The sequence below is a fragment of the Lichenostomus cassidix genome, chromosome 9 (genome assembly GCF_008360975.1).
Source record: "Lichenostomus cassidix isolate B80296 chromosome 9, HeHo_3.0, whole genome shotgun sequence".
Taxonomy (NCBI): domain Eukaryota; kingdom Metazoa; phylum Chordata; class Aves; order Passeriformes; family Meliphagidae; genus Lichenostomus; species Lichenostomus cassidix.
In genome coordinates, this window is record NC_139490.1 from 12,698,152 (window position 1) to 12,723,788 (window position 25,637).

Here is a 25,637-nt window from a genome sequence, read left to right on the forward strand (position 1 = left end):
AGGAGGCTCCTTTTTCTCTAAGCAGCACCTCTTCTCCCAGAAACTCACAAACATAACAATTCAGATTTCTCTGTTTCTTCCTTGCTTACCACCTCAATGTTTCTGTTTGAAATGAAACTGAGAATAAAAACACTCCAAACAGTGAATTGACTTGGACTTGTAGATGTTCTTTCATGATGCTTTCGCTTCGGGGACTGTATTTGTAGAACATTTTTCCTCACACTCTATTTCATAGAAATTTCACTAAATTTTAAATTTTCTAAAATTATTACATTTCATTTACTAATGAACATAACAGTCATATTTTCAAAAGCATTTATGCAATAAAATTATGTCTTCAGCTGATTCTGAATTTTCCATGAGGCGCTTCTTTCATCTTTTGGAAACATTGTCTTACGTCTTCCAGGAAAGATCTTAAGTATCTAAATCATTGCTGTTGGTTGGAAGTGAGGATCCAAAATCTTCATGTAGAGAGCTTTACTTGCAAATTCTGAGCACCACCACTGAGTGCTTTTCATTTTCATTGTGGTATTCATGTAAACAAGAGACTGGAAGTGCTTGTCATGAAGATAGAGCTGACACCGAACTGAAATGCAGAGAATTGAAAAATGGTACCTCTGATTCGCTGTGAAAAGTTGAGTCACTGAAATACACAGTTCAGTTGAGTCAACTGGCAATACACAGTTCTGTTCTGGCTTATTAGCAGAAACACTGGAGGCTACTATCCTGTTTCTACCAATGCAACAATAACTTGGACAGTAGGTGTTTGCATTTCTTGGTTTTGGAATCTTGACAGCTGCTGTTGCCAGATCCTGCCTTCTTGCATTGCCTTTGAGGCTGGAAAAAATAACAACCACAGCATGTTTAATTTTACTGTCTTGTAAGGGGAAAAATTCACTTAAAATTACTTTTGGATTTTCATTAATAAGCTCTTATAATCTCTTAAGAAGTCTTTGGCAAAGCAACCAATAAGAATGAAGGGATTACAAACTTTAGATTTTAATGAGAATTGGTTGTTAGTGATGTTTCTTGTTCTGCCACAATCTATCATCAGAAGAATGTGTATTAAGATTTCAGTGCCTAGAATCACAAAATCAAAGTTTGTATTTGCATTACTCATGTAGGCTATGAATTGTACTAGTCTGATGAATGGCTTTAAATGTGCACATTTGATTTTGTTGGCCATTTTTCCCTTTGTTTTTAGGCAGCACAGATTTTTAGGAAGGAATTCAGCAGCCAGCTGCCCAAATTAAAGAATAGTGAAAAGATCAAAGTAGTGCATATTGCTACTGTGGAAGTTATTAGCATTTGTGATACCTTATTCTCATGACAGAACAGAAAGTGGCATAACATCAATCTTGTTTTGTTACAAAAAATAATAAAAAGGGGAATTGGTACAAGTACAGCTGTTTTCATTATAATCTCAGGAAAGTAATGTCAGAGTCCTCTTCAGAGGCTGTAATGAAAAGACCTTTGAAGAGCTGGGGTATTCTTCTGTTAGTCACAAAGGTACTGTACGCAGTAATTCCTTTTCTTAAGAAATGGCTGTTCCGTTAGACCAACAGGAACTGATCACGAGGGTCCCACTATTGCTGAGATGGGGTCATGTAGAGTGGAAATATGAGCTCTGTAACCCTTGACCCCTTTCCCTCTTTATTTCGATTCCTTTAACAATGCATGGTTGGCAGACAAAAACAATGGAAAGTTCCAATCTCTTTTGTTTGGCTTGGGAAAAACTCAAGCCAGCTCAGTTTTGTTTTTACCTAAAAGTATGTCTGGGTTTCAATTAAAAGGAGCTACTTTAAGTTTGCTAGTCTGTGAAACTTTGAAAAAAGCCATTGTTGCCCATCCATGATCTAAGCAACAATGAGATACAGATTCTCACAGTGTGTCACAGTAAAACTACATCTCAGTTCTAACTGCAGAGGCTAAGCAAGGATGGAGTGCTAGCAAGCTGGATTTTTGAGCTACATACCCACTCATGTCTACTTATTAAATCATTACTTTTAAAACAGGATGTAGTATTTTCAAAAGTCTATGTCAAGGAAATACTGGCAAAAGGAAGAACCACAAATAGCATAGTTGCAAGAACTGGTGCAGCTTTGGAGTTTAGCAGGTGATGCCCTCAACCAGCCATTCCTTATAGAAATGTCATAGGTTTCATTGCAGTGAGACTGAGAAGTCAAAAGTAGTTGATTCAGGACTCTTAAAAAACAAATAGGATTTATATTATAACTTAACATCACTGACACTCATTTCTAATATTCTGAGTTTTATGCACAAATGCACTCTTTTACAGCTCTAGACTCATGAAGAGATAGCTGTTTAGATTCATATTTTCTCTCATTATTATACAACAACTCAGTGTCTCCTCAATATCATACACTAGGGGCACAAAACAGTAATTTCTCTTACAAAACCCTCGTCAGGGTCAGCTGGTGAAGAATTGGTCCATCGTAACTCACTCTGAATGAGCATTTGAAAGAACCTTGCATGATGAAGCAACATTCAGCTGCAAGAATTTCCAGTGAAAATTTATAAACACACACATTGCAAATCATCTGCAGAGAATGGCATTAGCTGACGCAAATTTGTCCAACACAGTGGATATGATGAAATAAGGGAAGAGCACAACTGAAATCCTTATCCTATTAAAACATCCATTGTTTTTATAAAGTAGCAGTTTCTCTTTGCTCCATTTTGGTATTTACAGTTTACAGCTTTGGGTTAGTCCCCAGCTATTTGACCTATGAAAGTAGATCTCTTCCTGGTCTCCCTGCCAGTGGAGGCACTGGAATACCCTTCCTGTGAAAAGCATAAATGTTACATTTTCGGATTAAGTGCAATGAGCTGCATGATGAAGCAGCAGAAAAGAGTCAGTTGCAGGATATATAATTACAGTTTTGAAGAACCACAGCCAAATACTTCTGAACAGTTTGTTATTTTTAATTTTAAATATGCATTTCCACCAAATATGTTTCCAGGCATTCAGCCTGACAAGATAAGAACATTATGGTTCTACCTAATCTAGACAAAAAAGGTTTCCTTGGTTCTTTCTGAATAAGACAATATAACTTATATAAGGCATATAACTTGTTGGTCATTGCCAACCACTTGACCAGCTGCAGGAAAGAAAACAATGTGGTTTTTAGAAATGGGGCTAAATAAAAGAGAAGATGGTGTGGTCCACCTTCTCTGCAGGTCCTGAAGGAAAATAATTTTTACCTTATCCACACAAAAGTGACATACAGAAGCAAAAGGTACCTCAAGCAGGGAATTTCCACAGGCAAACCCTTGTTTCTTGTCCAGGTGAGTACCATCTACAAAGTAAATTCCTATACAATGTACAATTCTAAATATTATCATGTGTTTGACACCCAGTAATTAGATCAAAGCCCACACATCTTGTTGCTTGAAAGAGAAGTTATCTCTTTTTTTCTTTCTCTTTCTTTTTTTTTTTTTTTTTAAATTCTGTATTTAGAGAGACTATGGACCAAGTTTTACTCCTAGATGTGTGCATGGCTTCCATTGCCTTTTGTGAAAACTCTGGATAGGCTTCTGTAAGCAAAATTTAGCCTGGTGCGTGGTTTTGATTCACCCTGTATTCCTTCAATGTCCAAAATCTTAAAGATTATTTGGATATAATACATGAAAGGGAAGACAATATCTGGAAAAGGATGGAGAACAATTATTCTCTGTTTCAAGGGTGAATTGCCTTAAGTGAGCAGAAATCAGTCACAGGAGGCTGCTTGCTTCACTTATTTTTCTAACTGCTCTAGGCAAATAAAGATTAAGCCATTCTTTCATCAGGAAGGCCCTCTCCCCAGTATAAAGACATAATCAATCTAAATTGAGGGAAACTAAGAGATGCACAGAGCATTTGCTGGGCAAGTTTGGGCTGTATAATAACAGAAAAGTATAGGGTTAATTTTGATTTATATTTTAATCCAATATACTCAACAGACATTCAGGTCAAACACCTGAAATGTTTCATAATAATTTACTGAATAGTTTATAAAGGAGAGTTTCATGTCATCTGTTAAAATTCTCTATAGAGAGTCACTGTTGTAAAACATGGGCAGCTAAAATACAAGCTTAGCTTAGTTTCTCATACAAAGGCAAATCAGGATGGATAAAAATAATTTACCCTACATTGAACCACTGCAACCCTTAATCAAATTTAATCCTGTTTCCCTCTTTTGAAAATCTCAACCAAGTCGTGGTTCAGAGAGAAGGCAAACAGTTCTGGTACTCTGGGCTGTCAGGAAAGATTAAAAAGGCTAAATCTTATTTTTATACAGGTCTATACAAGTTCATGATTTTGATAATAAGAAGCATGTTTTATCCAAGACAACATCAGATTTTGTTCTGCAAAACCAAAACTTAACTTATGAGCTATTTCCAAGTCCAACTCAAAATCACATTCATCCCAGTTTTCTCATAATAGAAATGACAAAAATAAAACCTTTTTCTGAACTCAGGAAAAAGTGTGATTTTCCTCGACCTCTGATGATCAGAATAAAAGCGAACAAAGACTCAAACTACCCATACTCTGAGTTTTAAAAAAGAAAATGTGGCTTTTCTGCCCCTCTCCTGGTACTTTTTGTGGTTAGGAAAGTTTTGTTGAATCCCAGTTGTGTGTATTTCTGAAACTGGGACGTGGACCCAAGAATGCTCCTTGGTGAAAGATTTTATTTACTCTTAAAAAGTCTTATTAGTTCTGCCAGATCAGTTCATATTTACAGAAAATAGAGGTGGCAACAGGGATGGTGTACAGCACAATAGCCACTGCACTAGATAATTCATCAGTTAAGTAGCAATACATGTAAGTGCCTATGCATTTTACTTTTGTGTAAAGTCACGTCGTTGTGTTAGCTCTTCAATGATGTACCTTTTGGCTCCCAAAAGGAAGGATAGAAGAGACTTTGGAGCACTGATTAATTTCTGAAGTGAATGGAGATTTTAATAACAGCTGAGTAAAATAATAACAGAATATTATTATTCTCTGTTGTAATAATAAAAGGACAGCTTCCACCAAAGCTTTTCCTTGGAGCCATGAAGAGCTCTTTGGAGGAGCAGTGTGCTACCAGGAAAAACACTGAAAGTCCTGGAGAGGATATTGGTCCATGAATATTTCCCAAAATATAAAATGCAGCTGGAAGTTAGAGCCCCTCTTCCTGTCTCACTGCAGAGGAGATGGGATGGATTTCAGAAGCTGTGTCAGCTGCAGAAGTTGCACTGATGGATTTGCAGCCCTACCACAGCAGTGGCCTTGTCTGGAGGTGAGGCACACACCACTCTGGCACCACAGTTTCTCCTGCTACATCTTGCCTTTGTAGTCCCAGTTTAAACTGTTTTTTTGCATGAAAACATGACATTTTGCAACAATCATTGAGCTCAATCCAAAATATGCAGCATACAACAGCCTTTTAAATAAACCACAGCATCTCAAACACTGACAAATTCACCATGTCAACAATTTTTAATTGGATGATTCCATTTTCTTTACTCAGCTCTGATGCTGAACTTAATTTTCACATATTATTAAAATTTTAAATATTGAATTGTTCCAGTTTTTGGTATCAGTATTAAAGTCATAACTGCATTTAATTCTTCCTGCATGTAGCTTTATTGTGTGCTGTAAGTTTACTTCTAATGTCAATCCAAGATGAAGTCAAATGATCCTGCATTTTTTGCAGTGATTAGAGATTATAGTGCAGATTTTCTTTCATGGAAAGCACTGTGAATTTAAGCATTCTATAACAAAATAATCAAACAAGAAGAAATCAGTGAACTGAAACACTGCTAAGGGTAAGCTAATTTTTGAAAAAGACTGGCATTCAGCAGCCCATATTTGTTAGCATGCTGGTGTCTTTTGAAATCAATTATTGTATTTCATTCCCACAGCAGATGAAGACGGTAAATTAGTTCAATTGCAGATGAGAACTCAGAGCCTACTGGAAGCTGATTTGTTTGTCAGCATCCAGAAACTTACAGCATGAAGCACATCTCTCCCAGCCATCTTCTGTCATGGGGAAAGGAATACTGGGATGTGTGTGTCAGTTTGCTAGCCTGAAAAAATGCCCTTCACTTTTGGGTGTCTTCCACTTTGCTTGCCTCAGTTGCCTACAATTACTTCAAATTTCAAACATTTACAGACAAAGTGGCAATATGCAAAACTGTAATATACCAAAGACAGCTCATTCTTGCTCATTGAAGGCAGGAAATTTACTTCTCTTACATTTCAAAACTCGGGGAAAAAATCAGCTAGAAAAAGAGGCTGCCACCCTAGGATGAAGGCATATAGCACATTTATCTTTTTTACCTAATTGTCCACCATATAGTCCCACAACTGTGGGAGAAGGGGAACCCCTTAAGAAATTATGCTCTTAAGCCTGAAGGAAGCTCCCCCCACACTGTACAAGGGGTGCAGGAATGTGCTACTTACGCTGACTTGGTGGACTCCAGGAAAAGATCTGTTCTGGAGGAAATGAAAAAATAAAGGGCATTTGGAAATGAGGGCATTTACACCTTAGTTCTACTTTTAAGAAACGGAAAGGTAATGGAAGAAACACCAAGTGCTAGTAATCTTTGACACCCTCATTATTTTATTAGAAGGTTTTTAAATTTTATTCTTGCGGCTCATATTCAACCTGACAAGTCATGTAGCGATTAAAAATTGGAATGCTGCAACAACAGTGTTAGAATTAGGATCAGTGACTGGTTTAACTCTCCCTGACAAGGAAAGCCTGGCAAATGACTCGGTTCCAGCCAGTAGGGAATCTTCAGCCTCACTGCGCACTACCAATGCGTCCTGACATGTCTTGCCAAGACAGCCAACGTGGGCCTAGCAGATGCCCTCTGAAAGTTTTCTCTTCTTGCCTTTCTTGCTCCTATGCTGTTCACTGTTGGACTCTGAAGTAAATGTTAGGATGTGCTAATGGGGGCTAGGTGCATTTTCTAGAACTTGCAAAAAGCCTGGAGGGATTTGGTATATGGAAGAGCTTTTTCTTCCTCAGCCTTCTGGAAAAACAGAATTTTTGCAATGACTCAAACCCATATGTGGGAGGTTTCAGAGCCCAGATTCAGAGCCCTAGAAGTTGCTAGAAGGAATTACTGTGGAGCAATTACACGATCACAGAGGACTGCGGTTTCCTTTACAATATGTGGGCTCTGCCATGGGTCCTACAGCGTTCAGACGGCGTCAGTTATATATTCAGATAATGATTTTGGCTCCCCTGGTATCTCTCTCTCTCTTTCTCTCTAATAACATGCTGCCCTTTCTGCTGTACTGTTGCAGGACAGACGTCTTTGACTGATGTGTTTGAGACATGGGTGGCTTAATATCTGTGTTATAATAGTGACTGATTTTTGGTGTCCTGGGAGAGCATCTCTCTTGGCACTTCAGATATAAAAAACAAGTGACATTTTGAAATAAACAAGGTCTACAGGTGGTAGAATTAGCACTCAATCTGTCATCCTGCATGCAAGGCAGAGCCACAGCCACCAGAGGATACAAAACAGAAAGTATTTTGAGGTAAGCAGACTAAAAGTTTGAGTTTATTATGAAGAAACTAAAACACAAACCTTACTCTCCCTCTCTTCAAAGCTGTCACAGTAACTGGGCATGTGCAGCAAATGGCATTTCCTGGGCAGAAGAGCAAGGATGAGAGCAGAGTTTGAAGACCCACAGTGGAGGTTTTTCCTTCCCCGGGCAGTAAGAGGCTGGATTCCTTGGCAGTTCTCCTGGGGGCAGTTTGCAGCATCAATTTTAGCAGGTGGGCAGTCTATTCACTTCCTTCATTCTCTTCACCTCACACAAATGTTGCAAGGGTCAGGTCTTGCCTTCAGGTTTGTAGCTCTGTATCCTTTCTGTGCCCCTTGGGAAAGGAGTTCTTTCCTTCCATGCCAGAAGCTGAGATTGGTGGTAAGATTTTAGCCAAATATAACACCAGCAGCACCCATGGCTCTGCTGGCTAGAATATCTAAAAGTAAAAAAAAAAGAGTTTTACTGAGGAAAAATACATGAGTGTTTCGAGGTTTTTTTAATTCCATTTTCCTCATTAGCAAAATTTACTTAAAGATGAGAAAATCTGAAATATTAGTGGAGAACTTCTGTCCATTCTCAGTCAAACTCATGAACCGTTCAAGTGTAGACTTTAAATATGCAATTGCAGATACAGTCTGTCTCTGATAAAATATTTTTGTGTGATGGCAGAAGAGATACTAATCAGCTCTTGATTAATATTCATTGTATACATATATGTACTCAGGAAATTAAAAGGCATTTTCAGACAATCAGAGAGCATGCAGCACAAAAGACATTTGCAGGTAAATTGAAGCAAGCAGTGGTCAAGGCAATCTCTTGAATTCAGAGTGAGCAAAAGGCCAGGCACTTCATTTTTTCATTCACCCAAGAGGATTAAGAAAAACTGAGCTGATAGAATCATGTGATCCCTCCCACTTTGGGTGCATGTTTTCTAAGGAATATGGAAATTTGATCAATTATCAAAATGCACTGGCTGATAGAGATGTGCCATTCATCTTCTGTTCAATCCTACATGTGTATTGGAAGCAGGAAAAATGTTTTCAGGTTCTGCACTAATTTAGACATTAAAAATCTCATTAGTATTATTTTTATTTTTATTGTCATGTCTAAGGCCATCATCATTAGTATTTTAAATGAGCCAAACCAAGTCCCTGACCTGTCCTCCTCCCAAGATCATGCAAAAATAGCACACACATAAACATATACAGAGAATTACATATAGGGAGATAGAGATACATTACATCAACATAGTTATCTTTAAGTATCCTGGCATTTGCAAAGGCTAATCATTTCATAGAACTATTTGCAGAATCAGCTACTTCTCTGTGAAGTCGCAATAATCATTAAAGTAAATGAAGAATTTTCCACTGCTCTTTCATCAGGGAACAAAAATCCAGTACTCAACAGCAGCTCTTATTCAAAGCTGTAGGACTCTCAGGAGGAAGTACAGGGTGTTGGGCACAGCCTGCCCAGTTCTTGCTCTGCTGTGGACCCATCACAGACTCCCATTATGAACATAACTGAAACTGGATTGCTGAGTAAGGAACACCGGGCAAAGAAAACATTTTCACCCTTAATGTGTTTGTGGTAGTCTAGATCAAGGGTCGTCTGTTGATGTGTATGTTTTTCTAATCCTTTTTTTCAAAGACCTTTAGATTAGGAAGTGGGTGGACACTGGGGAGCACTGCAAGGGTAACTGTTAGATACAAATTAGTGAGCCAAAGTCTAGAAAATGGGTGCTGCTGAGGCAAATTAAGAGGAAAAATGTCAAACCATAAAGACATAAATGAATGCTGAGTGTTTATACAGACACTTTTGGCCAAAACTTTAAACAATAACTGGGGAGACCATAACACCCACTGTTACACTAACATGGGAGAACAAGAGCACGTGAGATGGCTGGTTATGGTGTTGTGTTGTCCTAATCCCTCTCAGACTGGTTACAGACCTGGTTAAGAAAGTCTGAGCTCATACACATCAACAGCTCAGATGGCAAAGGCCAGCCTTAATGCAGTAAGAAAGCAGACTGGGAAAAGCCACTGTTAATTTGCTGCCTTCAGTGACAGCAATCTGCTGGTTCCCACCAGCCAGGCCCCAGCAGCTCAGCCTACTGAAAAAGTAGGTGAGCAAAACAACCATCACATTGCAAAGTGAGAGACACAGCCCCAAATGAAGCAGATGGGCTCTCAGAAAGCTCCACACGTTCTGAATTCAAAATGCAACAGCTATCTTCTTCCTGTCATGCACTGCCTGGGAATGCCCTTCAAGTGAAAATTTGATGAAAGATAGAAACACTAGAAGGCCTAGGTGAAAATTTCCTCTCTTTTTGTTTACTTACGTTACGTACACTTAATTGAAGACTACAGCTAGCAAAAAATGCTGTTTCAAGAGACAGGTGTATGCAAAACCTCAGGTCAAGACCATACCTTAGTGGGCAAATGGATCTGACAAAGGTAGCAGGATTAAGATTATCCAGGCTCAGAAAAGAACAGAGGGATCTGGCTTGCTGGTTTGCAGTAAGAAGGCTTCAGTAAATGACATTTTTCCATGTTTTAGCCAGCAACCTGATCACTTTTGCTTCTATATTCAAGTTCCACTTAAATAACTCACTGAAAATCTTGAAAGTCTGGTCATATGCTAGGATCTCAAAGCTTGTAAAAGTGATTGTCAACCTAGGCAGGGTGCTGGGGCATTTTTCAATTGCTGTATCTCCAGTTATTCATGAGATCAATAGAGATCATCTAAACACATGTTATTCACAGCCATATTGTTAATGCTAATAATGCAGTTGCTCCCCAAGAAGGGTGTAGATGTTCAGCCCTGGGACAAATATGTCCCAATACAGGTCCTTGCCTAGGACCACCCTGCTGCTGAGGCTCTTTCACAATGTAAGGTGAAGAGCAACAAGTAAATGCCAGATTTCATTTTGGTCTTCCAGAATGCTGGGATCATTACAGTGCTGTTTCTCATTGTCAATGTACAGTTATTTGGGATTGTTTCTGGTGTTTGTCCCTTCTCCATGGGTGAGCAAGAGCAAGCATAATCTTGTTTGTTTACAAAGTACAGGGAGTTTATACACAGCTGTTTTCCAAAGTTTAATTTATTCTGTGTGGACAAAGTAAGAATGAGAAGAACAGGAGTCACCTCTTTCTGTCTTTTTTATTTAACTTTTTTTGTCAAGAATATACTTTTGTCGTCAATGAATTTCAGGGGGGATTTGCCACCAAGCTCAGTAGTTGAATTGTGGTGGGTGAAATTCTGACTGGCTTGATATCAAAGTAGAATTACAAATAGCATTTTATAGTTTTATCTAAATTGGAAGAAAGGATTATAAAATTCCTTTAGCAATAACGTGGGGCTTATGCTTTTTAAATTTCAAATATCAGTTTGAATCTCCAGAATTAATGGGAATATGTCTGAAAGAAACCTTAAATTAGATTACATTGTTTATTTTTGGATAACTCAAAGATTATTTTTCTATCTCACATTGCCCAAAAAAGAAAGAGTTAAATATAACTTTGGAAGGTATTTTAGTCATAACAGTAATCTCTTTATATATCAGTGGGTCAATAGTTCAGTAAAAGGAGGAACTATAACTTGAATAGACACTAATTAAAAGAATCAATTCTTATCCTACTACATATGTCCAGTCATATTAACACATTTCTAGATTTCTTACTCAGTGGACTAGTCAAGATTAAAGGATTTGCTAATATGGATGAACTGAGTATGCTTCCAAACTGACTGAGCAGATTTGTGAACAAATTAGTTCATTTAAAATTGACAGTGAAAGATTGATTTTGCACAGAATGAGTTACCTAAGGTATTCATCATTTCCTCTGCTTCCATGCACAAGACAGAGATCTGCTTCTTTTTCTTTCTGATTGTAATAGGACTGCTTACTGAGCACCTTTATTTTACAGCCATGATTGCAGCCTGTCATTCTTTTAATTTAGACATATTTTAGCCTCCACAGACCTTCAGAAATAACTTCTTAAAAGCCTCAGTCTAATGACTCATTACATGAGTTGCTCAATTCAACCACAGTACTTTAAATTATAATGCAAGGGGAAAAATTGCTAATTACACAGAAAAAGATCCAATTACTCCTGAGACCATTTGATTCATTATTCAGATTGTTTTGGGGGTGGGGGTGGGAGGAAGGGTGTCTCTAAACATGGGGTTATGTATCAATGTATTGTGAACGGCTCTTAGATGTCGGATTTGCCATCAGTTATCATCATTCAGAAGTATCCAACATCTCTGTATTTTCCCCTACCAATCAAAATAGATCCTCCAGACTGTGATTCATGCATACGTGCCAGTATGCAGCTCTTCATCTTTAGCCATTAAATGACGTTAGAAGAAAGCTATAGCCAATCCTTTCTTAATACTGCTACATGATATGTCATTCACTAGGTTGCCAGGGGGACATATGTGACCACAAATGCAACGAGATGTGACCCACAAGTCACGAATCCCTGGAGAGAAGAGTTCCTCCCGTGATGAAACATGTGTGGTGCTTGATTTTCTGCCAGTCCAGACAGTTTGTTTGTGATTTGCTCATGACCTGGTCCCTGCCATGGTTCAGTGTGATGTTTACAGCTGTGTAGGATTGAAATCAAAGAGAATGAAAAACCTATCAATGTCATCCTCTCCAGAACCAAAATTACTGAGATTTAGCTTGTTTCAGGTACCACCAGAAACCCCTTTGGACTTTTAGAGTTAGATCACATCCAGTCTAAACTTGTGTTTTTCTTATGGGACATTCAGGATTCCCTCACCAGGACTGCAGTCTCCTCAAACCTGGCTCATGTTTAAAGCAGAAAGGAATTCAAACCAGCTAAATACATGCTGTTCCCTGTCTAACAGTTCTAGTTACTAGATAATAAAAGATTTTATATGTATGTGTGCTTTTTGTTTAGTTTGCCCAGATGTGAAATGAGATCAAATTTTGATCTAAAGAAGAGCATTTAAATGTCATTGTCTGAGTGTTTTCATGCCAAAATTAACAAGACAAATGAAGGTGATTGTAATGTAGAAAATTTGATAAAATCCTACTCTTTTATCCTACTGCAGACTATTGTTTGCTGCTATACTAATGTGACATGAACAATTTTAGAGCTCTCAAAAATTACATTTCTTTCAAAAACTTACAGTCTGCTCAGTCATAGCTCCAGTTTTCTACAGACTTTACTAACTGATTCAGTGCTGCTATTGTTCCCTGAAACATGTGTTCTTCCATAACAATTACTCTTCTGCAGTATATCCATTTTAGTCATCATTAAACTCATCTTGCCTACAATGTGTGAGCCAAGCATTCCCATTTTTTTGCAGGATGTCACTTTCTAGTCCACACTTTCATTTTGTGCCTCACTGTAATCAGCTCTTTTTTTCTCTCTTCCATTCATGCTTCTTACTTCTTACTTAATTTCCTTTTATTTTACCTAAACACATCAATACTATTTTCTATTTCTGATTGTGTTACAGCTTGCCTTCCATTTTCTTAAATTTTGCAGAACTTCTCCTGACAAGAATGTTATGTTACTTATGATGAATTATGCAAGAGCAATAAAATGCAAAATATGTAAATGGCACCCGATTGTTATCTTGCTATTAAAGTGAGACAGTAACAGAATTTGTAATGTATATTAACAGGTTGTTCACATTTTTAATGCAGTAGAGGATGAGAGAAATAAAATTCTCTGGACTTTGTTCTGCAGTTGCAGGTGAGAGCAAGACATAATGAAGACAGTCTCTCCACCTTCAGTGATTTGTCTTTCACAGTTCAATCCTGCCATTTCACAAGCTTGCTGGCTCTAGGGTTATGTGTCCTGGCAAATTGTTGTCTGTCACCTGTTAATGTATTTCCTCACTTGCCTGATTGACAAATTCGCTGCCTCGGCCATTGATTTGTGCAGATACACATGAATGTCTGATGAATTCAATCAAAGACCTCCAACACTTTTGGACAGTTTATCCTGTAGAGGTTTATCTTTAGTCCGTTTTGAGAAGTAATCCATAGCTGTTGCCAAATATTTGTATGTGTCAGGGTCAGCAGTGAGAAAACAACTATCACCATTAATTTGTGCTATCTGTACAGGTCTTATCCCGATGACCCTGCCATGGTGCTCCACAGGATCACATTGTCTGCATCCAGCCAAATCTGACAGCTAACAGGCAAGTTTTTCAGGAGGCTCTCCCTTTTTCTGGATTTAGCAGTACCAATGACAGTCTCCCCAGGCTACACAGCAGTCCACAGTCATAACAATTTAAGCGGAGCTGAGCAGAGGGAGCCCATCCTCCTGTCCACCCCAGCAAGGAAAAGCCGTGGCTTTTGACCAGCCCAGGGGTTTGTCGCTGGACCTGAGAGGCAGCAATGGTCGTGAGCACAAGTACTTCTATGCCAGTCTCATATGGAGGCAGTTCCCCTCATCTTGCCTGACAGACAGCTCAGCCAGACTGAGTAGAATTCAGCACAGGTTTCAGATCTAAGATGAAAGTCAGTGCTGGGAGCTGAGTCACAGCATGGCAGAGCATGGAAGAGGATGGGAGAAATGGAAGAATAACTCAGCAATCCCAAGTCTCTCAGGATGTGCTATGCTTGTTTTCAAAATGCATCCACTTTCTGTGTTAAGAGAGGGATCTTGATTTAAAAGCTAAACATTTCTGCCTCTTCATGAAACTGAATTTTTGTATTATCTTTCACTCAGGTCATGGTGAACATCAGAGTGACGACATGTCAATCTGTGGGACAAGCAACAATTCAAACCAATTTAAATACTAGTTGATGCCATTCCTGAAGTATCAAATATAAAAAAAAATAAAAATAAACCCTTGTAGCTCATTTTGTTGCTTAGGAAGCCTCAGTTCATACACAGCAATGTAAGCACCTGGTGATTTCTGCTAAAATAGCCATCCTTTTGGCCTGCCATTTACTTTGAATTATTCTGCCTAGGCAGTGACTTCTGGATTCCTTTGGGACCCTCAAAGTCCTCATTTTTTCGGATGAGCTCAGTCTAGCACTGTTGCAGCCTGAGTCAGCTCTGCCTCTGCACTGAAGTGTCGCTGTTGAGCAGCTAGCAGAGTAATGAAGGCACCAGTTCTCAGTGGCAAGAAGGAATGACCTTTATTGTTTTGATTTCATCACATATATAGAGTTCTCAAAAGTCACCCAGATTGGTCAGTCAGAAGCCTTCCCCCAGGCCTGATTGGCCAGGCCTGCACTGTCCAAGTTCTGGGACACTGTTCCAAAACATCCAAACTTTATCTTTATTTATAAAACACAAGAAGAATTCTCGTGGGAAAAACCTGTGCTAGCCACACTGAAGCAGTGGCTTTAGCAGGCCGTGAGCTCCAAAGTGGGCAAATTTCATCCAGCCAGAGCAAAGTCATATGGTGACAAGCCCGAGTAATAAAGCTATCCCAGTCACACAGCATTGGCATTAGCCAGGATTTGCCTTTCTGTAACTATACCAAGTTCAAAATTAAAAGCAATGTCACTTCAAAAGAGTCACCATTTTCCTGACTTCCAGCCTGAATAATTTCCTTTCCCTTTTTTCCTGGTCAGCATCATGAAGAATTTCTACTCTCTTCAGGAGCAGGTCCTGCAGCTTTCACATTTAAAAAGCTTCTCACTTCCATCGAAGAGATGGAGGTTCTTGTCTAAGCCTACTGACGACAGATTTACCAGGTCTGAGAGGGTGCAGAATAGGCTGTTAGAATAAAAAAATCAAGCCAGATTTTCTGATCTGATCAGACAGGAGGAAGAAACCCAGGCACCTCAGCTTATTTGTTTGTTTGTTTTCTATTTAGAGTGTTATTTATTTTTTATTCTCATGAAACTAAAGGATTAATAGTGGGAATAGTAACTGAAGCCAAGCATAGTGTGAGAGCAGATGCTTTGCAAGCCTTTCCATACAGCCTTGCCAATCCTTCACAGAGCAGCTCTGGGTTACCATGCTTTTCTCTGGTTTTGTGCCTCTTTTCAGCAGCCAGAGCTAGCCAGAAGGAATTGAATGATGGCTTTGTGATTTAAAGGAGTAATCAGAAATACTAAAACAAAGATTATTGGGCATATTTTTTTTCAGCAACACAGGCAAGAATAAAAATTGTTTATTATGTGTATGTGAATAGGCTATAAAATGCACACAGTGAGAATATGAATAAGGATAATTTCAGGTTTTGATGATTTTTCAGAATTCGCTCAGCCCTAAAGTGGGAAAGATTTTAAGGAGCAAGGATTTCAAAAAGAGTTTATAAGCTAAAACTTTTATTTTGAGCTATGCTTGCAAACAAACTGGTGGCCAGTGTAATTTAAGACCATGTTTTCCTCTTTGCAAACGGCCCCACAAGACAAATGCATGCTGATTAGCACACCCTGAAATAATATGCTGTAGCTGTACTAATTGCTACTAATTCCCATACTGGGAGGGACACTCAGTACAGGAATGCTGCTGGGCATCCCTGTAGACTTATCCTATCTTCAGACTGAGCATATAAGGTCATTTATACCCCAGATATTCATTTGGTTGTGGGGAGGCCACAGGTGCAAGAAAGGGTTGGCTTCCCTCTATGTGAACTTTGCAGAGATGTAGAGAGCATGTGAGATTTCCCCACCATTTCTTGCCAGTGCACCAAGTCATATTTGATACCACACTGTTGATGGTGAGGTCTTCCTCTTGGAAAAAAGCATGGAATTGGTTTGTGTCCTTGGCCATCTTTTTCCTTGCACTTCAATAGCTCTTTTCCTCCTTTAGTGCTCATCCTTGCTATCTGTCTTCAAAGTGTGGTTGCCCTCTCTTCCTTAAACCTGAGGAATGACAAATGTACATAGGTGAGTTCTCACCAGTGCTTTGCACAATGCTTGCCTTTCCTATGGGAATGCCTTTCCTGACACACGAGAAAGCAATTTTCTGTGTCATATTGGTTGCTCATAGTCATCCTGTGATCTACTCGTGCCTCCAGGAACATTGCCCTGCTCTGAGATTTCCAAACTGCAGCAGAATCTCGTGGCACTCCCCCTGGAATTCCCTATTTTTACAGTACAGTTCCTCTTGCAAGGTTTGTTGAGGAGGGCATCTATCAGAGCTCCAGCTGGAATGCAGTATAGGGGCCATAAAAATGTAGCATGAGATACAATTTCTTCTGGTTCATGGATGCCACAAAATCCAGAACATAATGTGAGCAATGAGTGTATCCTTTGGATGAGGCAGGAAGCCTACAAATATTGAAAGATGGTTTTCTGCAATCTATATTCAAAATACCTGACCACAAGCCTCAGTGTTTCAGACATTTGATGACACCAAAGCATGAAGAGTGAAGGCTGAAAGAGTGTTAATGAGGCTTTTGCCCATCAGTAGCCTGCTGGAGTCCAGCAGATCCAGCCCTTATATCTTGTGGAGTCCCACAGATTTCATGTTCATCATGGAACAGTGAGGCACTAGAGGTATGATCTGGAGGGTGCCAGAAGGGGGAAGTGGCTATACAGATATGTCTGCAGACAATTTTTGCATAGTCTGCTTTTGTGCTACCCAGAAGTTGAGAATATTAATCAGCTGATCCTTTTCATCTTAATTTTAAGAAAACCTTGTCCCTCTTAAAAATAAAAATTTAGAGCACTATTTTCTTCATACATTGCACTTGACTGACAAAGCACAGGTTGCTCCAGCTGAAGTTTCAGCTTTCACTTTTAAATTTGTTACATTAAAGTGTAAAAAAAATACCTGCAAAATATACATCTATTAGATATTGTTGCTCGTGAGTTGCAAAAGATGCCAAAACCATGTAAGCTGTACAACAGGAATAAAACCCCTGAAATGGATTTTCATAAATCTCAGAGTCAAATTATTGAACTATAAATATGCAATACACATATTAGTCTGTTCATTTTTTTTCTGCAGTGAGTCTTTTCCATGTCAAGAAATCTCATCTAAAAATTTGGCTCAGTCCTGATCCTTTAAAATTCCCCTAGCTCTTATACATTAGCATTTTCATACTTCCTATTTATCACTATGCTTAGAATTGTTGCAGTGTGATAGAAAGAATTATTTTTGAAGACATAAGTAAGCCTGTTATACACATGAATAAGGAAGATAATACGGTGAATCTCTCTGAAAGGCACAGCCTTAGTGTACAATCAGTGTATTTCTTTCATGTTTATTCCTTTGTCACATATTCATTTGTGAGGGTTCCACAACATGTTCAGTGCATGCCATGAATTGGGTTAACACAAGTTTATCCTTTCAGTGCATTTTATTTCACTGGTAAGGCAATCATTGTATATTCACAGATTTTTATGCATCTAATAACTTCATTCTCTTATCAGATATTCATTTAATTGGATTTCAGACCAGTTTCACATAGGATTTGGATAAATGGAAGCAAAGGTTGCAGCCTATGCGTTCCTTAGCAGAAACTCATGTAAGTTGCTTCAATTGACATTTAATACACAATTACTGCTGTGAAATTTATCTGCTTGAGTGTTGTTTTTGACAACAGGACCAGTTGAGAGTATTAGAGTCCCTGTCACTGGAGTATGCAGGCAGTAGGCTATAAAGGGACTAGACTACCACCCTCAGCAAAGTTAAGCAAAACAGGCTAACTGAACCTTAATAAACTTATTTAATCATCTGGTAGTCTTGAGTCTTCTAAGTCAAAGGTGTTTAGCCCTTGGAGTGTCTCTTTGCAGGATCAGTTTAGCTCCTGTTTTACCAGCAAATAAAAACGCTAGATGCCACCTTCAATGACAGAACTCTACCATCTTCTGTTAGTGCTTGGGATTTGGAATGGCCTTTTTCTGTTCTCCTTTTCCATGTCCCTCCCTCTGCAGCATATCTGCCCAGAGATTTTTAAAACTGCATCTATTTTATTTGGGTTATTTGCTGCTGCTTTTTATTTATTTTTTAATGAAGTTTTTATGAAATTCTATATTGTACATTTTTCTGCCTATTGCAATTCCAAGTGCATTTATTATTAAAGTTGAATAACTTACTAATGAAAAAAGACAAGAATTCAGCTGCAGGGTATTTGTGTTTGGGATATTGAACTTGCATTGTTATCCTTAGATATAACAACTCACGTTCACATCCACGTGCATGCTTGCACACACAGCACAATATGCACTGGACTATACCAGGACATAATTTTTAAATTTGTCATTTTAGAAATAAATTTCTAAATTGCTTTTAATATCTCTCTCAGCTTCCCCTGGATACTTTATAAGCCAAGATTTAGCCATTAAGGTGATTTGCCAACATCAAAATCCTGTGAAAATGGAGGGCTTTTTCTACTTTGGTGTTGCATAAACGTAACTAAGGACAGAATTTAGCCTCATGTGTCAAAGAAGGATTAGGCCTTCCGTGGGTTTGGTTTTGATTAAAATCATCATTGTTTAGCTGTACAATATATTTATGAAGAAAAAACATGAAAGAAAAGAATATATTTTGAACATTAGGAAATTGAGGCAAATAAAAAGGTTAAAGAAAACTATTTCATAAAATGGCATGTAAACATGTGGAATACGTTACCAAAGACAAGAGAGGTAACTTAGAACACATGTTTATGAATCAGTATGTTCAAAAGAGAACAAGATGAGTTTCTACACAAAGAGAGAATAGAGTGTGAGGAATGCAGGAAATTAGAGAAGGGGGTGGGGGGAAAGTAGAAAGGTTGGTTTTATGAGGATTAGTAGCTTTTAACAGAGCAAGGCTGTGAGCAGGTGGAGTTCCCACCCTGGTCTGAATGGCAAATGCACAGCATGTGCTTCAAACTCATATCCTTTTCCAAAGGGGTGAATGGGGTGGGGAGGAGAGTCTTCAGCAACAGTTGAAAACTAACAGCTAAATATAACGTTAACAGCTAAATATAAACTCCAGGTTGAGATCTTTTATGCTCCTAGGATTTTGCTGTCAGCATTTCTGTCCCAGAACATTTTTTTCTTCTTTTGAATGGGGTGCTCCTGCCCTTACTGTTTGATAAAATTAAGTCACAATCAAAAAGCAGAGCTGACTCAATGGCTTCACAGACAATAAACACCTGGTAATTGAAGACCTTGGCTTCCTATTTTGCCCTTTCTGCAAGAAAGCCAGAAGTAAGTCAGTCACTTTAAGTGTCCTCTCTTCTGCACCATCATTTCAGGCCCCTGTCCAAAAGACCTGTTCTGTACAGCCAGCGGTTTGTGCCCTCAGTGTGAGAGCACATCATGCCTTGGGATCATTTAGAGGTCAGACGGAATACTGTGTCAGAAGAAAGTCATAAATCCAAACCTGAGCTCTATGGCAGTCCAGAGCACACAAAAGATGCTTCTGAAAAGCTTCTCCTCGCCCTGTTCATCTGGTTAAGTTTTGCCACTCAGAAGAACTCATTTCTAGAAAGGCCCACACAGGGACACTGCCTGCACCCCTGGCAGGGCAGTCGGCTTCCCAGAAGCTTCAGGTTCTCTGAGAAGGATCTGTTTTTCTTGGTGAACATGGTGTTAACAATTACTATAGGTAGGAAGAGTGACTGAGTGTTCCTCTTCATTCAGGATATGCATCTGCATCCTTTTACACCCTTCCTTAGAACTTCTATATGCTCTAATATTTTTCTATAATAAAGCCTTTGTTTTTCTCTCTGATTGATTGTCAAGTCAAAATGCAAGAAATGGATATTTTTGTATTGTTGGCAACTTCATATCTATGTGTTTATTTGCTGGCATACACCCTAGATTGGGTTTGCCCTATTCAAAACTCCTAGCATTTGCTTTAAAAAGAAAACTCATGTTAAAGTGGGGAGGTTTTAATAAACAAGTATCATACCTTTTTATTCACTTCAAATCTTCTATGAAAAAAATCCTGTGCATTGATGCAAAAGAAAGATTTTAAATTTCCTTGTAAAAAAAAAAAAGAGAGAAAAGTCTGCAGAAAGCAAATGTGGTGGGTAGGTATATAATCAGGCAAATCTCTGGTTGAGTGACGTTCACAGTATGTGTTCATGATCCCCTATTCAGGCAGCAACACAATATGGCATGTGAACGTGTACATGGACTGACAGAAACACCAAAATACCATGCAGGGCATGCCGAGGATCACCAGGAAATTCTGCACTGTTGAGGAGTGATGCTGTTGAAAGGCATCGCCCTGTCTGCTCCTACACCAGGCTTAGCCTCTTTCAACATCAAATCTAATCACAGCAGAGGGGTTTCTCTGCAGATGGGGGAGGCCATGCTCACTCCCTCCATCCTTCCACCACTGTGGTTGCTGTTTGCTCCCCTTCACCCTCCTGGGCTGTATCAAGCCTCATAATAATATCCTTCTACCTGTTAGTGGCACCCAGGGCAAAAAAACTCCCAGATAGACTTACTTGCAATGTTTGCTGTCCTCTCTTCACCATAAATTATATGTGATAAAGTAGCACTGCCTTTACCCTTCCATTTTGTTGCAGGAGGTGGGATGCTCTACGAGTGGATGCTTTTGTTCAGTGGTGGTTTCCTGTGCTGTTAAGTGGCAGCAGATGGTCGCCCCGCAGTGAGATGAGCCCTGGCCATGGTCCTACTGGCAGGGGCAAGAGCACTCAGCTGTCCCTTGCATCCGAACTGGTTTTATCAGGAAAAGCTGGAGAACAAGATAAAGAATCAGATTTCACTAAAGCGGCTCCCCATCCCCCCGCAGCATCTGTCAGGGCCTGCTGGCGAAAGCACCACCACCCTGGGAGGCTTCAGACACCAAGGGAGAGGGTGTGCTGGGCCGTGCCTGCTCACTCCTGCTCCCAACAATATGGTTCTTGCCTTATGTTGCATTACTATGGATGCACAATTTCTGTGAGAGGGTTTTATTTTTTCATGGCCACCTGTCCTTTGCAGGTCTCCCTTTGCTTTCCCTGAAGTGATATTTCAGAGCTGTCTGTTACAATTTCATTTCTGACTTTCTGCAATTCGTACTTTTCTTTCTCTGACTCTCACGTTAGAACCTTCTGTACTGAAGGTTCTCTTATGCTTTAACAATGGTTGAGTTCAAGTTTGCTCAGTGCTCCTCTTCTGAGTACATACTTTTATTCCCTGGCTTATGTCCATTCTTTTATAACATTCAATGTTAAAAGTTTTCTTTTCCTTGCTCCACATTTGGTTTCTGACAGCCTTATTCTGGGCACTGTGTTGACACGACAAATTCTTTCCTCTGGCAGTCATATTCCTGATAACATTAGATCTAGAGCTTGCCATCTGACTCTGTGAGCTCAGCTCTTCCTGCTACACAATGCACTCCAGCAGGACATTGTGCAATACTAAACACAATTTCCATGGCATTCTCCCAAGATGTGCTGCTGGTTCTCTCTTTCGCTTATAAGGTAAAGCCCAAGCAAGTTCCTTTACCAGAAATATCACTAAATTGATCACTACTATATCATTATTGCAAAGTGATCAGTCAGAGTGACAGATGGCTAATTGGTAAGTACAAGTGGTGCCCCCAACTGTTCCCCGGAAGAGTCTTGTTAGCAACCCCCTCCAACACCAGGAAGCTTGGATCACTGAGGTGGGAGTGACTGCAAGTTTAGAGGGGGCACACAATGTATTAAATCACGGCATTTCATGGTTTTCCTTGTCACGTCTCAGTCATCAGTGTTGCAGGCTAAACAGCACTGTTCAGAGCTGAGTGGTCAGTGAAGCTGCCTGGCATTGTCCCCTGCTTGTGCCAGGTAAGCCCTTTTACCACCCATTTATGCATAAACCACTTCCCCAGCCCCAGCATGTGCACTGGGAGCACAGGCAAGTAAATACACCCCTGTTGCAAACTGAGACCTGACATTTTTGATGACAGCTTTTAACACAGCTCTTTGAATTTCATTTCCTGAGAAGGTTTCAGCCAGTGAAGCCCAGCTATTCATGCAAAACATATGCAAAAATGAGGCAAGCCCAGCAGATGTAATCACTTCTGAGAACATGAGCAAACTTTGGTGGAAAATGTTTGCTATTTTTCCCATGACAATCGAAAATTTGTGCCTGAGAAGCCAATATCTGCTTCTGAACATGGACAGCCAGAAGTTCAGGTCAAAATAATGACTGGAAGAGGCTTTTCCCACCTCTCAAATGGAACTTTCTTTTTCTACCAGTTCAAACAGCAAGGTAAAGCTGTTATGCTGGTTTATCTGGATGATATGTTCACTTTATTGAGAAGTTATTTGTGCACCACTGTTTTCTGGAGGAGAAATATTGACCTAAACAAACAAAAAAAAAAGTTGGTTTTCAATATTTCTGTCCAAGTTCAAGGCATTAAACTTGAAAGTAAAAGCACGTTCCTATGATAGTTCAAGCACCATTTTTACTTGATCTTATGCAGCTTTTCTTTGTTGGAAGGGATGGCTGGTCTTGGTACTGAGCTGTTAAAGGTGTTCTCACAGTTGTGTGTTGATTAACTGGTTGGTACAGTCTAAAGAAGGATACACTGCTTTAATAGTTAGTGTGGGGAAAAATGGCACAGCAAGGTTTTTGTCTTTCAAAATATTCATTCCTGGCCAAATGCTGTCCTAGAATTATTGCACCTTCCCCAAAAGTTGTTCTGATTTAAAGAGGAAGGAGGAACATAAATCAAGAGGAACTTCTTGGTCTGCACTGTAATTATATTTGCATAAGGTTGCTGAGAGCAAAAGTTGGCCCATTCTCTTCACATGCTTTTCCTGTCCTGCAACTTCAGCGTCGTCATTTTATTGGTTTCCAATGACATGTGTGTAAAAACAGCTAAAATCTCCCTGTTTGCTTGTAAACATGTCATTCATCACCTGACTGAGAGTGTTTCTCCTATCACAGATGTTCAATATCTGCTACCTTCTCACTGCAGATACCTCTATTTTGCAGTAAAAATAACTTTAATTTATAGATAGTAAATTAAATAAATATAACAGTAAATATAATAAGTAATGCATCTATACAGGTGACTTGGTCTTGAAAAACAAGAAAATTGACTCTACAATACTTTAGTTCTGAAAACAAACCCAAAGAACAAGGAGTCATGCAGGAGCTGGTTGAGATCAAGGCTGTGTATTTCTAAGCCTGTTTTTAGTTAATCAGCCTCTGAGTCGCAGCATCCACATTGTCTGGTTTTATTTTTTTTTCATTTGGGGGAAAATATCACTTTCAATTTATTTCTTTTTTTAACTCAGCGGAAATTGGTTTGAAGGCCAATCTGTATCAAGCCAAAATAAAGGGTGCAAACGCATCACAGAGAGATGAAGGCACTGGTGGGGTCTCATCCTCATATAAGGTTTTCATTGAAAGAGCAATTCAAAAGATCACTGAGAGGGAGAGAAACATAGGTTGTTATGATCAGGTGACAGTCAAAACCCCAGTGAACAGAAAAACAATCCTCTTCCTGTTCTTGTCCTTCAGCTGGTTATTTCAATTTCCATTTAATTCTACTCTAAGTTTTTTCTCAAGAGGTGATTAGTCTGAATCACCTCGTTTTGATATAAGCCTACACTTAAGATGCATCCAGCAATTGTGGTGTCAACCACCTGGAAAGGTCAACTCCAAACACCAGAGCCATACCATAATGACTGAGGTGCCTTGAATTTGACAGAACTCAGGAGCAATCTGACTTTTAATTTAAGCCCAGGGTCATCTATGTAAGACACCCATCACCAGCTCTGAAGATTAAATATGTAGATTCAAAATGTTTAAAGCTGGATAGGGGCAGAGGAATGCAGGTCTTGGGATTAGGAAGACGGACATAGCATTCCTCATCCTGTGAATATTTTTAGACATCAAATTTTATCAGTTCACAGTATTTTCTCATGGAAAATTTTATTGAGGAAAAAGTAAAGGAAGAGAGAACTTTTTTCACTCAAAGTGTAAATTACCTGTGCAGAGATATGATTCAAAGGAGAACTCAGTAAAAATTGTGTTATCCTGAGCCTCCAAAAAAAAGAGATGCAGAGTCTACCATAAAGCAGGGAAGAAGGAAAATAACTGTCAGACATTCTTTCAAAAGGTCCTTTAAAGGTTTTACAGACCAATGGATGAATTGACCTCTTTATATATCTCTAGCCAGATTCAGATCTGTGCTTGTTACAGTACGTAGATGCACCTAAACTCAGAAGAACTATTTCAGTTATTTACTTTAAACAAAAAAAAAACCCTGCCAGTGAATCCTAGATAGCAAATTAGTCATTTTAGCTGTATTTACTGGCTCATCGGCAGTGTACAAACCATAAAATGTGACTTGGGAAAACTAACACTTCTTCACCCCAAGGTGAATACACTGTGGTAATTACAGTTCCAGTTTTCCACCAGCCATAAGCTTTTTTAGATTAATTGTTTCAGTGCCGTAAAGATTGCTGACTGTGACCTTTAACAAGGGTGTGGGGACACTTGAATGCCTTGAGCACTATGCAACTTGCTTATCACTCAGAGTATTGTAAGAGCAGAAATCTTCCTGCTGCCACTCTTTGCAGACTGTCCTTCCACATCCGTGTGTGAGACTATTTTCATCAGCAAAGGAGAAATCTGTCCATCCCATCTTTTATGTCAATGGGTCGATCAGCAGTAACTTGTCTTCCCAGCACACTCCTCTCTCCCCTTCAGTGTGCTTCTGGGAAGGTTGTCCCATCCCATGACATGTAGGAAGCTGTGAATAATACTAACAGTCAGCAAGACTGTGGCTTACATGACTGTGGTCTAGATGAAGTTCTGATAAACTCTCGATGAAATGCCCTGTTATAGTGTCAAATTGTTGTGGTATGTCCACAGTATTTCTGTTCTGGGACATCTGTATTAAAACCTGCAGTGAGTGCCTGACAATCTTCAGTCTTTCCTTCAGAGTGCTGCTGAATTAATTTCAAGTACAGACATTGTTGTATGGTAGGAAAGCACATCTCTTTAATCAATATAAAGATTGAACTGTTTTACTCAGCAGTCTGTCTTTTGCATTTGGGCAGAAAAATGTGGACATGCTCCTCCTAAACAATACCTACGCATGCCATGCTGGGGTGCTGACAGATGGACATTCTGTATTTACCAACTCCCCCCTGTGGTTTCTTTGCTGTTGGATGTGACATTCTTCAGATGTCTGTTTTATGAATGTCAAAGACCACATGGCTATCTTGCAAAGAGTGGAATTGT

General features: G+C 39.3%; 1 long non-coding RNA gene across 3 annotated transcripts in view; it reads right to left on the reverse strand.

Annotated features, from left to right (window-relative positions):
* Positions 1-665: 665 nt before the first annotated feature.
* Positions 666-25,637, reverse strand: part of LOC146433305 (uncharacterized) — a 59,162-nt gene continuing 34,190 nt past the window's right edge. For all 3 annotated transcript variants that reach the window (XR_014854043.1, XR_014854044.1, XR_014854045.1), the window contains 3 exons: positions 20,891-21,141; positions 7,593-7,985; positions 666-837 (listed from right to left, as the gene is read on the reverse strand). This is a non-coding gene — a long non-coding RNA (uncharacterized LOC146433305). The remainder of the gene's footprint in view (positions 838-7,592; positions 7,986-20,890; positions 21,142-25,637) is intronic.